Source organism: Pinus tabuliformis, chromosome 2_2, assembly GCF_031772625.1.
Source record: "Pinus tabuliformis cultivar Carrire ecotype Pingquan chromosome 2_2, CPIR1, whole genome shotgun sequence".
NCBI lineage: Eukaryota > Viridiplantae > Streptophyta > Pinopsida > Pinales > Pinaceae > Pinus > Pinus tabuliformis.
In genome coordinates this window covers 752,707,450-752,721,906 of record NC_142300.1, presented here as the reverse complement: position 1 = coordinate 752,721,906, position 14,457 = coordinate 752,707,450, and the positions used below count along the sequence as shown (strand labels likewise).

Here is a 14,457-nt window from a genome sequence, read left to right as displayed (position 1 = left end):
CATATTAAACCTATCAAGCACCTTCTTCATATATTTTTCTTGTGACAACCACAACCTTTTGTTTTTCCTGTCATGGATAATCTGCATGCCCAATATCTGTTGTGTTGGTCCCAAATCCTTCATTGCAAATTTGCTACCCAAATCTTTCTTCAACCTATTGATCTTATTCTTATCATGCCCAACAATCAACATGTCATCCAAATATAGCAATAATATGATATACTTTCCTTGATCATACCTCTTAATATAGACACATTGGTCAGCTTCCAACCTCTGAAAACCACGTTCCAACATAAATGAATCAAATTTCTTGTACCACTGTCGAGGTGCCTGTTTCAACCCATAAAGACTCTTCTTCAACCTACACACAAGGCCTTCTTTGCCTTTTTCTATGAAGCCTTCTGGCTGCTCCATATAAATTTCTTCCTCCAATTCACCATGAAGGAATGCAATTTTTACATCTAAATGTTCACATTCTAGGTCTAAAGTAGCAACTAGACCAAGAATGACTCTAATGAATGACATTTTAACAACAAGTGAGAAAATTTCAGTGAAGTCAATACCTTCTTTTCGGGCAAAACCTTTCACCATCAGCCTTGCTTTATACCTCTCCTTTTTTCCGTCACCTTCATGCTTAATCATGTACACCCATTTGTTTTGTAGAGCCTTTCTACCTTTTGGGAGGTTTACCAACTCCCAAGTTTTATTTTCCTGCAAAGAGTTCATTTCTTCTTCCATTGCTTTCTTCCATTCTTTATTGTGCTCGACTTTACAAGCTTCTTGAAAACAATTAGGTTCACCTTCATCAGTCAACAAAATATAGTCTCACCTTTGTGAAGGCTTATGAGGCCTAGAAGATCTGCGAACCAACTCTGGTGGTGCATTATCAGGTTGAATCTTCGGTAAAGGTTCCTACAAGATCCCTTCTTCTTGTTGTTCATACTTTTCCACTTGTTTTTCTTCATGCTCCTGAATTTGATGTTCATTTTCTTGTATTGGTGGTATGTTTTCCCGTTGCTCTTCAAACCTGTCAATAATGTTCTTGACCTCCAACTCACCTACAGTCCGCTTGAACATTTCTGACTCATTAAATATAACATCCCTGCTTCTAATAATTTTATGTTTGACTGGATCCCATAGACGATAACCAAAATATTCATCTACATATCCCAAAAAAATGCATTTCATAGATTTATCATCTAGCTTAGTTCTATTTTCTTTGGGAATATGCACGAATGCTTCACATCCAAAGATTTTCGAGTGAGAATAATTCAAATTCTTACCAGTCCAAACTTCTTCAAGGATACCACCATCCAAGGTTGTAGTTGGAGATCTATTTATGAGGTAGCAAGTAGTCCTAACTGCTTCAGCCCAAAAATTCTTCTCCAAACCGGAATTGGACAACATACTTCGCACCTTTTCCATACTGGTGCGATTCATCCTTTCTGCAACACCATTTTGTTGAAGATACCAGGCACAGTCTTCTCATGCTTTATGCCAAACTTGTTACAATATTTCTTAAATGCATTTGAGAAATATTCTCCACCATGATTTGTTCTTAAACACTTCAACAATTTGTTAGTCTCTCTTTCAACAACAACATGGAATTTTTGAAATATTCCAAACACTTCACTTTTATTTTTCATAGGATATGCCCAAACCTTCCTGGATGCATCATCTATAAATGTTACAACATATGATGCTCCTCCTAATGATTTGATGTTAACAGGCCCAAACATATCTGAGTGTACCAATTTTGACTCATTTTTCTTTCTGTCATGGCCACCTCTAAGGAATGAAACCCTTCTTTGTCTACCATATACACAATGCTCACAAAAATCAAGATTGTAGGATTTCAAACCTGGCAATAAATTTTTATCAACAAGGATTTTTAAACCCTTCTCACTCATGTGACCGAAATGCTTATGCCACAGATCTATTAAATTTCCTTCTTTTGTGACAACAACCAAATCTGATTTTTCTATCATTGTCTTCAATGTGTATAATGTTCTTTTCATGGGTCCTTTGGCCACAACCAATGCACCTTTGCTAATTTTCCAGCCTCCTTTTCCAAAGCTTGTCAAATAGCCTTCATCATCCAGTCGTCCTATAGAGATTAAACTCATGCACATTTCTGGTACATGCCTGACCTGTTTCAACAATATATCTTGTCCATCTTTCATATTGATCTGGACATCTCCCACTCCAACAATACTGCAAAAATGACTATTCCCCAAATGCACTCTACCATAATCATTAGGATGATATGAAACAAAATTATCTTTGCATGGGGTTACATGGTGAGATGCCCCAGAGTCAAGGATCCAATCAAAGCTACTGCTAGATGTATATCCACATGCATCCTCTACTGAAACAGTGAAAAACTCATCACCATTTGTGGCTACAACAGTAGTCTCACCTTCATTTGTGTTGGATGACTTTTGATTTGTACTAGACAGTCTCTGATCCTTTTGTCCTTTCTTCCAGAATCGACATTCTTTCTTCATGTGCTCGGGTTTGCCACAATGAAAGTAGATGATTCTACCTCTCCTTGATTTTGATCAGCCTCTCGATCTTGATCGCCCTTGCCGGCCTCGATCCATTCTCCTACCACGATTAGCTAGAGCTAGAGCCTCTCCTCCCTGGCTTTCCGCAATTGATATGCGTCGCAGCTCCTCATTCATTAAACTGGAACACCACGTTTCAACTCTAATCTCCACGGATCTCCACTTTTCAAACTCTAGCAACACGTACAGATCTCCATGTTTCAAAATCCAGCAACACGTATGGATCTCCATGTTTCAAACTCTAGCAACACGTTTCAACATAGGTCCACGACCTTGTTTTTCTTGCAGCAACTATCTTTTAGTTCCAGCGTTCCTCAGCTATTTCCTGGATAGATCCTTCAACAGCTCCAGGGGTAACAACCAACGTTTTAACGAACGCTGCCAGAGCAAGGGGATGGCACTAAGCGGCTTGCACAGTGGATATTCGACCCTAGCTCTAATACCACTTGTTGGAATCACGATTGCCGTTACACCAAAACCCACAGGTGTTAGTAAACAAACACATCTCTAGTGTTAAGCACATGCCACGAAACACACGGGGAGCGTTGAATTATCCTTCTACACCACCATTAACGGGGAGCATTGGATTATCCAATTCCCAACAATCTCCCCACCCCCAACGCGAGCCAGGTGTGTTTCAAACTCGAGACCTTTGGCTCTGATACTACTTGTTAAATCAGAGCATACATAACACACAACAAGTTTATACCCAGAGACTTAGATGGCAATAGCAGAGAATAATTCACAGAGAAAAATAAATGGAGAAACAACAATATCACTCAATCAGAAACAATGGAATAGACAAAACAATCACCGGAGAACAAAAATCACTTAGCATTACATAATGGGCTTGGGCCTTGGCTTGCTTTCCTTGGCTAAAGAAATTACAAATTTATAGAGGTAGAAGAAGGATCTAGAATCCTATATGTGATTTAGATGGAAATCTGGAATGATCTAGAAACTAATGGCGGTGTAGAAAGATCTAGAATCCTGGAGATCTAGAAAGATCTGATCTAGAAAGAACTAGAATCCTGCATGAATTTGGCTTCACACGTAATAGATACAAGTTAAGCCATTCTTTGAAGTCTCTCATTTAAATGCTTAATCTTTAATATTTAACCTCAAACCCTCCACTCTCATTAATTTCTCAAATTAATTTCCTCTTCCTCTCCTTTCAAGAAATTATTGCATGCCATGTTAAAAAACCCCAAAAAAAATTAAACTCCTCTCTTATTTACTTGTACTTACAAACACTGCCATTGTTATGACACATTTATATTATTATAACTTTTTTCTTATTTTTTAAAATTTTAATTATATTTTATTACATTCCACATTCTCCTAATAAATCTCTCTATGGAGGTTCTTTGCACCTCTTCGTACTATTGAGGTTCTTTGCACCTCTTCGTAGAATTGCTAGTATACATTAACCTCTAGTTCAAATTAACAAAACAAAACGAATTTTGAACGGTAGATCAATACATCACAAATTGTACTCCTCTTCGTAGTATTTTTAAATTTAACAAAGTCCCCTTTTTCCTCATAGTATTTGAGGAGGTATCAAAGATGTCCAATAAACTTTCGGCTCACTTTAAGATTGATAAGACATCAAGAGTTATCGGATCTCACTACGACGAGTGGTATGCACATTCAATCTACCTGTCCAATGTTTATTCCCGCCGTACAAAATCTCCTTTGTCTCAAGACTGTCTGCTATCATCCAGTTTTGATCCTGCTCGCCGTTCAACTCGTCTTATATAGCACGGGCCATGATCTGGCCACTGCCGTTTTGCTATTAACTTTTAAACAATAGTTGTATGCGTGTAACCAATCGGATTCATTTTTTATGTTTTTTGTCGTTGGTAATTGATTCCTTGTCGTCCATGTACAGACCATGAGAATCATACTGCATCAGTGATTTGGAAAATTAATAACCGTAAATAGTATTAGAATGAGACTATCAATGACATCTCTAAAAAAAGATGTGTTACAAAAGGAAACAACAATCATATCGCACTACTGAAAAGGAAGATTAATACATGTAAATAATCATGGAATGAATCTATAAATAACATCTCTCAAGAATGATGTATTACACCATTGCCGGCAAACAATCTGCGAAAAACGCCTATTGCCCTCATGTCTGTCGTTGCCCTGATGGCTGGCCGTGTTAATACCCACCAGGAAGGAAGTTCAGGGAATTCTACAGGCAGCTGCTTGTCATTATTGAAGATTTTCAAATATGCGGATTGTGCAGATGTTTTCATGATGGTTTTAGGCACCTTGGGTTCAATTGCTGACGGATCCCTAGCCGGCGCTGGAGTCTTGATTATCTTGAGTAGATTAATAAATAGTCTCGGATCTGATCCACCAGCTCTGAAACATGGTGATTTCGTGAATACAACGAACAAGGTAAAACATCTGCAGATTATTTATATGTAAGCTTTGGGTTCTCTGTGTTCAAATTTAATAAAACTGTTGTGATCATGATGCAGCAAATAGTGCCTTTTCTGTATTTGGCAGCTGGAGTATGGCTTGCAGCGTTTTTAGGTGATGTCTACAATACCTTCAAAGAGTTTGTGCAGTTCAATTTTCTATGTGACATAATATTGTGTCATAGGGTTTAAGGTTAGAATAATATATTGAACATTGGCCTTGCGTTTCAGAGGGTTACTGCTGGACAAGGATTGGAGAAAGACAGTCATCTGTGCTGCGCAGAAAGTATTTGAAAGCTGTTCTTAGGCAGGACGTTGGATTTTTCGACACCAGAGGCACGCATGTTGCTGAGATAGTTAACAGTGTTTACAATGACATCCTCGTCATACAGGACGCCTTTAGTGAAAAGGTTTGATTTCATTATTCCATACATATAAAAAATATAGTTCAAGTAGCAATATGTATTACAAGTTTGTTCTTGTGCATTTAAGAAAAAATCAGTGATTCTTTGTTAGAAATTTAATTACGCGGATTAATGTGCATTCAATGGTTGTAACTGGGTGGATTCTAATACATCTCTTGTGGGAGAGTTTTCAGCTTCCCAATTTCGTCATGAATTTGTCAATTTTCATCTCTTGCTATGCGACTGGTTTTTATTTGTCATCGGGGTTAGCGTTGATGACATTGCCCCTAGCCAGTTTATTGATCGTAGCAGGGCTGGTTTACGGTCGAACGCTGATAATTATAGCGAGAAAGATCCACGCAGAACACACAAAGTCTAGTATAATTGCAGAGCAAGCGGTTTCTTCTATCAGAACCGTATATTCATTCGTTGGAGAAGCAAAGGCCATGGCTGACTTTTCATCAGCACTTGATGTAACAGTAAAACTTGGGCTTAAACAAGGACTTGCCAAAGGGATTGCCATAGGTGGCAACGGATCATTAAGTTATTGTTTATGGGCGTTCATTTCATGGTATGGAAGCCGGTTGGTGATGAATCACGAAGTTACCGGGGGAAAGATTTTTGGTGTAGGATACTGCATAATCCTTGGTGGACTGTAAGACTTACAACATATATCCCTTTTTAATTGTCTTATTTATTTATGCCTCCTTTATCCGTTTGCTGGAAAACATAATAATTAGTCTCAATTTCAGGTCTCTGGTGAGCGCGCTTCCAAATCTCAAATACTTCTCCGAGGCAGGCGTTGCTGCTATTCGCATATTTGAGATGATTGACAGAGTACCAGAGATAGATTCAGAGGATGGGAAAGGAAAAGTTTTGGAAATTGTCTTCGGTGAGGTCGAGTATCGCAACGTTCAATTTGCGTATCCATCAAGACCAAATAACATGATATTTCAAAAATTTTGTCTCACTATTACGGCACGCGAAACATTGGCTTTAGTGGGTAGCAGTGGATCCGGAAAATCGACAGCCATTTCATTATTAGAACGGTTCTACGATCCAATTAAAGGCGAGGTTCTTCTGGACGGAGAGAATATCAAAGGCCTGCAACTGAAATGGCTGCGTAGCCAAATCGGGCTAGTTAGTCAAGAACCTACTCTGTTCGTCGCTTCCATTCGAGACAATATTTTGTTTGGAAAGGAGGATGCGACAATGGATGAAATTGTTAGTGTTGCAAAAGCTTCTAACGCCCACAACTTCATTATCCAACTTCCAAACGGCTATGACACACAGGTTTGTCTTCAAGTTTTGTAAAAGCACAATTCATGACCATAGTTATATTTGGTCAATGTAGAATAACGAGTATTTACCTCCCAACGAATCAAATTGCAGGTAGGAGTGTTGGAAAAGCATGAATTTTCATCCCATACTTGTTTTATAAAATTTAATGCTAAAATATCACATATTTTATTATATGGGTTATTAGGTTATATGGGTTATTAGGTTCTTACTCTTTAGCTCGAAAAAAAGTCAAGATAGCTCAATAAAATATTCACCATAGTTTTATTTTGTCAATGTAGAATAATGAGTATTTACCATAGTTATATTTACCATAGTTATATTTGTCAATGTAGAATAACGAGTATTTACCTCCCGACGAATCAAATTGCAGGTGGGAGAAGGTGGTGTGCAGATGTCCGGAGGGCAAAAACAGAGAATAGCCATCGCTAGAGCGTTGCTGAAAAACCCTTCCATTTTACTTTTAGACGAGGCCACCAGTGCTCTAGACGCAGAATCAGAGAAGATCGTTCAAGATGCGCTTGGTAAAGCCTCTATTGGACGCACTACGGTGATTGTGGCTCATCGTCTCTGCACTGTTAAAGGCGCTGAGAAAATTGCAGTGATGCAAAATGGTCAAGTCATCGAATTCGGTGCACAGCACGAGCTCATTAAGAAACCAAATGGGGCATATACAGCTTTAGTGCAACTACAGCAGAGGGCCACATCACATGATACTATTGCTCTTAAAGATGCAGCAGATGCTTTAATGACATCCAGAATAATTAGCGAAAGCTTAGAAAACGGATCACCTGCTTCAAATCAATTTCATAGTTGCATATCGAGCCTCCAACAAGAACAACTACTCACTGATACAGAGTTGAGATGTAGAACATCATCTTCCTTTTTGAGTTTGATTGCATTGAATCTTCTGGAATGGAAGAATTCCCTCATGGGCTGTGTAGCTGCGTTTGGATATGCTGCAACGCAAATAGCGTATTCCCTCACTGTGGCAAGCATGATTTCTGTGCTCTTTCTCAAAGACCGAGACGAGATCAGATCTAAAGTAAGAATTTATTGCATTCTTTTTGCAGCCCTTGCAGTGCTTGTTTTCACAGTGAATTTGGTTCAACATTATAACTTCGCAGTGGTGGGCGAACTTCTAGCAACAAGGATCCGCCAAAGAATGCTTTCAAAAATTCTTACATTCGAAGTTGGCTGGTTCGATATTGACCAACATTCCAGTGGAATTGTTTGCTCAAAGCTGACCAAGGAAGTTAATCTGGCAAGTATTCACTTATTCATGTATTTCTTGATATATTCTTTTTTGTTAATTGTTAGGTGTGATGGTCAGCGACTCAGCTTGAGTTCCGTTCAGTTCTTTGAGTTTTAGTTTAGTTTACTTTAATAATTTATTACTACTGGTCTGTAGGAAGTTCGCTTCACTTCTCTTTTCGAGTTCATTTTCAGTCTTCTTTCTCGGCCTCTCAATCCTTGTCATGGTATCAAAGCTCTGAGGTTGAGTAAGACTCAAACATTGAAAATTTGAGATGGCAAGGTTGAAGTTAGTATCTTGTATAGTTAGTTTAAGTTCAGTTCATCTAATCCAATTTATTTGAGTGATTAATCATTTATTAAATCTGTAATCTATTTAACTATTACTGATTAATCTGAAGAAAAGCTCGTTCCACCTCTATTTCTATTTTAGAGCTCATTCTCAGTCCTCTTTCTCAACGTCTCAATCCTTGTCATTATTTCTGTCAAATCCATCTTCAAACGCTTAACTCTGTCAACTTGCTGTGCAGATAAGAGCCTTGGTCGGCGATCGTGTTTCGCTTCTAGTGGAGTGTGTCTCTGGACTTATTATAACTGTTACTCTAGGAATCTTTGTAGCGTGGCAACTTGCTATTGTGTTGATAGTTGTGCAGCCCCTGATGGTGCTTTGTTTCTACGCTCGAAAAGTCGTCCTTAAGAGCGTTTCGGCTAAGTCTATTAAAGCGCAGGCTCACGGTAGCCAGGCCGCATTTGAATGCGTTACGCATCACAAAACCATAGCCGCTTTTTCCTCTCAACAGAAAATCATAGATATGTTAGACTCTGCACAAGCAGCTCCACGTAGGGAGATCAATAAACAATCATGGTGCGCAGGTTTGGCTCTTGGAACTTCCAAGGTCATCGAAATATGCTACTGGCCGCTTGTGTTTTGGTACGGAGGGATTCTGATAGGGCACGGAGTCATCAGTTTCCATGCCTTTTTATTGAACCATTTTATTTTTGCAAGAATGGGTCGAATGATAGCGGATGCTGGAAGTATGACATCAGACCTGGCCAAGGGATCTGATGCTGTCACGTCTGTTTTTGAAATTTTGAACAGAAATAGCCTTATAAACCCGGACGACCATGACAAGATGAACCCAGAGAAAGTGGTAGGCACTTTAGAGCTGAATAGTGTGGACTTTGCTTATCCAGCTCGTCCAAATGCCATGATCTTGAGAAATTTCAGCCTTAAGATCAATGCGGGGAGCAGTTTTGCTCTAGTTGGAAAAAGTGGGTGTGGTAAGTCCACCATCATTGGATTAATAGAGAGGTTCTATGATCCGCTGAAGGGGATGGTACTCATAGATGGCCAAGACATCAAAAACTTCAATTTGCGGTGCATGAGACAACACGTAGCTCTTGTAGGGCAAGAGCCAACCCTGTTTGCTAGGAGCATCCGCGACAACATTGCGTATGGTAAAGAGAATGCAAGTGAGGCGGAGATAGTAGAGGCAGCCAAGGCTGCCAATGCCCATGAATTCATCTCGTAAGTGGACTGAAATAAATCATGTTAACTAAATTAGACTGCAAGATTATCTATGCAACTTTTATTAATGGATTGTGTGCATTTTGAATATATATTTCAGGTGCTTGAAGGATGGATATGAAACATACGCGGGGAACATGGGAACGCAGATGTCTGGTGGGCAGAAGCAGAGAATAGCCATAGCAAGGGCAATTATAAAGAATCCAAGAATCTTGCTGTTGGACGAGGCAACGAGTGCATTGGATGCTCACTCGGAGAATGCGGTTCAGGAGGCGTTAGATAGAGTAACGGTTGGACGAACAACCGTCGTTGTAGCTCATCGGTTGACCTCAATTCGAAACTCTGATTGTATAGCTGTTATTGACGGAGGGAGGGTTGTTGAGCAGGGAAATCACTCCCATCTCTTGACCAAAGGCGAAGGTGGTATATATTTTGGATTTATAAAACTGCAGCAACAGCGTTAGGCAATCAATATTTAAAGTTTGAGACGAAGTTGTAACTACAATAATTAAGACAATGGGTCCTATTTCCATGGTTTGGATGGTAGGATGATATGCATGTATCATTACCTCAGGGCTGGGCAATTTTTGATGTTGAGCAACAACCAGTAACTTCCACGCCATTAACTAGAATCATGTCATGTGATTGATGCAAAACCATGCCATGTGAGTGATGCAATAGAAGTGATCGTATTTTAAATAAGATTGGGACCCTCGAATCTTTATATTATTAATACACACTAATAGCTACACTAATACTTACAAATCCCTAGTGTAAAGAAAACTGCTCGCCTCACAGTGCACTATGGTTGTTCCTTGTCAGTGTACAATGTCTATGTACCAAACATTTTTGAGAGAACTGTCGAATGCTCATATGCTGTTATCTTTAAATCATAAGACGTGGATGTAATCGAAAATCTTACTATTTTAAAATGTCGCTCACACATGTTAATGTGTAAAATTGCGTCCTCGATGGGCCAGTGTCTTCCGAAGTCATCTCGGACAGCATAGAACCCTGGATTTTAAAAATAAAATGTATAAACTGATTCTTTTAGGAATGGTAATTATCCATTCAAGGAAGGAAGGTTAGACAGCTTAAATTTCCTGCAGCGACTGTTTCTTGGGCTCTTCTTTTAGTTTGTCAGGTTGAAGTGCCAAACAGAGGTAGTTTCATAATCAAGTACTCGTTGAAGTACTAAATAAGGTAGTTAGCGAGTCGAATGGGTGACCCCATTATTATTAAATTTTTATTCTCTTGATATCGGTAACAAAATAACTCTCAAATACAATTAATGATTAAATAAAAAAATTAAATATTAAGTAATTAATTTATCATTTTTAATATTAGCAAATTTATTATTGTATATATAAATTTGAAAAAAATAAAATTGTGGGAATAAGTTTTTAATGATGATGATGATGATGATGATGGTTAACGTCCACTCAGACCAAATTGGTCTATCGGACCTACAATTTTCTTAATTTTTACTTGTCTGGCTCCTCGTCTTTCTTGGCGAGATTGGTGTTGTAGCTTTCTTTCTTTTCTCTACGGTCTTCCAACTTCCTTTGTCTTGCATCTCCTTCATCTCTTCTGGTTCTTGGGACATTGGTGTCTTAGCTTCGCGATCTATTGTGTTCGTTCTTTTGAAAATAGTCGGAGAAGAAGTTTGGTTTAGGAGATCTGCTTTGTTGTTAAATGAAGATTTATTTTCTGCGGTATTCAAATCCTCATAACTGTTGATTTTTTGGGGCGGGCTTTCTCCTTGCTTGTTTTGAGAGTTGTTTCCTTCTTCCTTGATTTCTTGTGACTCATTTTCTCTAGAATATTCTTCTTCTTTGATGACAGTGTAGTGTTCTTTTTGTGCTCCTTCCCACCATGTAGATCTGTGGTGGTTTTTTCTAGCAAAATTTTTCTCAGAGGCTTTTGGGCAATTTTTGGCTAGATGCCCCGTCTCAAAGCACGATCGACATCTGAAGAGGACACTTTCATAATCAAGCTTCTGGTTCCACACATAGTCTTTACTTGTTAGGTTTATTTCAGCTGGGAATTCGGCGCTGAAATCCATTTCCACACAGATGCGTGCATAGGTGGTTCTGGCATATTCCTCTGTTTCTGGGCACCTGCAGTAAAATTTCCCAATTGCATTTCCGATGGCTTTTAGCGAGGAGAGATTCCAGAGATGCAAGGGTAGGCTTGGCAATCTCACCCAAACTGGTGCTGAGGTTATTACTGCTGTAGAGGGATCGAATGATGGGTTCCATGGCTTCATGAATAGGCCTGATTTTTCCCAAAACCAAGGGCCGGAATCTAGAATACATTGTCTGCTTTCAGGATTTTCAAAAACTACTATAAAGAAACCTCTAGCACAGGGGTAGATATTAATTTCATCAGAAATGATAGGCTTCCATACCTCCGAGATCCAATTGTGGAGTGCTATCAGCGGCGGCCAAAAACCATTGAACCGGCAAATTAGGGCACTTTCGGAGAACTTCAAAGCTTCATCGAGTGAGTCCTGGACCACTTGGATAGTGGGAGTTGGGGCTTCACTCACGATATGGGCAGGAGATTGCCCTTCAGAGGCGGATGAGCCACCAGATATTTTTGCGAAGCTCGGAGCCATATTTTACTTGCTCGTAGAACGCAGCCGCAGACAAATAAGACAGAAGATAAGATTAGATCTAGATCTGACCGCATAAATTAGCTGCCTAGATCTAGCCTCAGATCTAAAACCTAGCCGTGAAATAAACTGTAAATGCGAGCAGGCCCCAGATCTATACCGCAGATCTGCACCAGATCTATACTGCAGATTCAATTCAATGCCGCAGATCTATATCGAAAGCTAAAGAAAGATCTCTTCCTAATCGTGGGAGAAGGTATTAATTTAATTTAGGATTCTTTTCATCATAAAAACTATACCGAAAGCCGAGCAAGAATTTGCAGATCTATACCGAAAGCCTAGCAAGATCTGCGTGCTAGTTGGTTTATATGTTTTCCAATAAATCGCAGATATATATATAAGAGGAGATCTGCGAAAGAGATCTCAGAAAGCCCGATCTGCGGAAGAGGAGATAGGAAATCTGAGAAAGCCCGATACTTCCCACCGAGACTTCTGGAATCCCACCGAGACTTCTGAAATCGTATTTGAGACTATCAAGTCTTCTGAGATCTGCGGAAGAGGAGATAGGAGATCTGAGCCACCGAGACTTCTGGAATCCCACCGAGACTTGTGAAATACTTCTGGAATCTCACCGAGACTTCTGAAATCGTATTTGAGACTTATCAAGACTTCTGAGATCCGCAGAAGAGGAGATAGGAGATCTGAGCCACCGAGACTTCTGAGATCCACAGAAGAGGAGATAGGAGATCTGAGCCACCGAGACTTCTGAGATCCGCGGAAGAGGAGATAGGAGATCTGAGCCACCGAGACTTCTGAGATCCGCGGAAGAGGAGATAGGAGATCTGAGCCACCGAGACTTAGATAAAGGAATGCACAATGTATTTAGCAATTATAAACAAGTTTTACATAGTAGCTAGTATTTATGGCTTGTTTTAGATATAGCTAAATTAAAGTAAAAATATTGATTATATAGTACCTATTACTTGTAGCTTGGTTTAAATATAACTAAATTAAAATAAAACTATTAAATTTAAGTTAATGTTAAAATTTAGAATTTAATCAATTTAAATTTTACTCATTGGTAAATTAAAATATTTTATTAATTGTTTTTCTACATTCTAATGGTGAATAATACAGTGCTGCCTAAAATATTTTTTTTTAAATAATTTCTATATATTAAATATACTTATTTAAAAATATTTGATATGAATTATTCAATGCTTTAAAATCTTGATATTTTAAAATTCTGAAGTATCAAATTTTATTTAAAAAAAAAAAAAAAACATTTTAATATTTTTTCTCGAATTGTCGTGGTGGTTCCATAAATACATACTTTAAATGATGCTTCGAAAAAGAAATACATTTTAAAAACTTGTCTTACATTCTCATATTTCTAGGAGTTCCATAATTACATAAAAACATATTTTAAAAGTGTTAAAATATATATTAGCTCACGATTTTAATATTTCCCAAAATTCAATGGATTTCAGAGATTTGTGTGAAATTCTCATAATTCGAGAAATGCATAATTATATGAAAACCACATGTTTAAGCTGCCAGCCTGCTTTAATTCACAATTTTAATTTTACCCTTTTATGGACATCTGTTCCCCATTACCGCCGATTGGACCAAATGGATCTGTACTGGTAATAAGGTAAAGATAATAAAAACTTCAAATACGAGTCGATGTTTGTAAGTCTTAAGAAGGAAAAAGAGACACTGAACACATTAACACCGAGGAAATGAATGTCCTATCAATGTGAAGAGAAATACTAGATATCGATCGGTATGATATCGATAGATACCGAAAATAAGGTAGACGACAAGGTGCTTGATACAATCAAACATTATCGAAAATGGGGTTGACAACAATTTCATATTACTTCCACTAACATTGAACGATTCATATAACTTCCACTAACAACTCACAAATCTCCAATTCGTATGAACCTTTCACCAGTCTTATTACAGATATGAAGGAACATTTTTTAACTCACAAATCTCCAAAGCAAGATTCTTATGAACCTTTCACCAGTTTTATTACAGATATGAAGGAACACTTTTCTTTTATCCCTTGAGACAAGTTTTCTCATTAAAACTTTGTCGATCTTTTTATAAAAGTATGTAATTATATAAAATTTTGAATAAATATTTTATTATTTTAATAATTAATGTTAAATTGTTGTGATAAAGTATTATAATTATCATATATATATATATATATATATTTTAAGACTGATCACTTTTATTATTTTATATAGATAAGGTTTGTGGTTGTGGTATATCTATAGAATCATGGAGGAAGATTGAGCTGATCCAAAAGCAATTTATAACCTAAAACATCAAGATTAAA

The 14,457-nt window shown here is 38.0% G+C and overlaps 2 pseudogenes across 1 annotated transcript; both read left to right on the top strand.

The window, feature by feature from the left end:
* Positions 1-4,643: 4,643 nt before the first annotated feature.
* LOC149194885 (ABC transporter B family member 15-like) lies at positions 4,644-9,324 on the top strand (annotated as a pseudogene). The gene is made up of 7 exons (XR_016254570.1): positions 4,644-4,979; positions 5,063-5,117; positions 5,234-5,412; positions 5,601-6,061; positions 6,159-6,699; positions 7,079-7,969; positions 8,490-9,324. The product of XR_016254570.1 is annotated as an ABC transporter B family member 15-like (transcript).
* On the top strand, positions 9,294-9,951 carry LOC149194884 (putative multidrug resistance protein pseudogene; annotated as a pseudogene).
* The last annotated feature ends 4,506 nt before the right edge of the window (positions 9,952-14,457 follow it).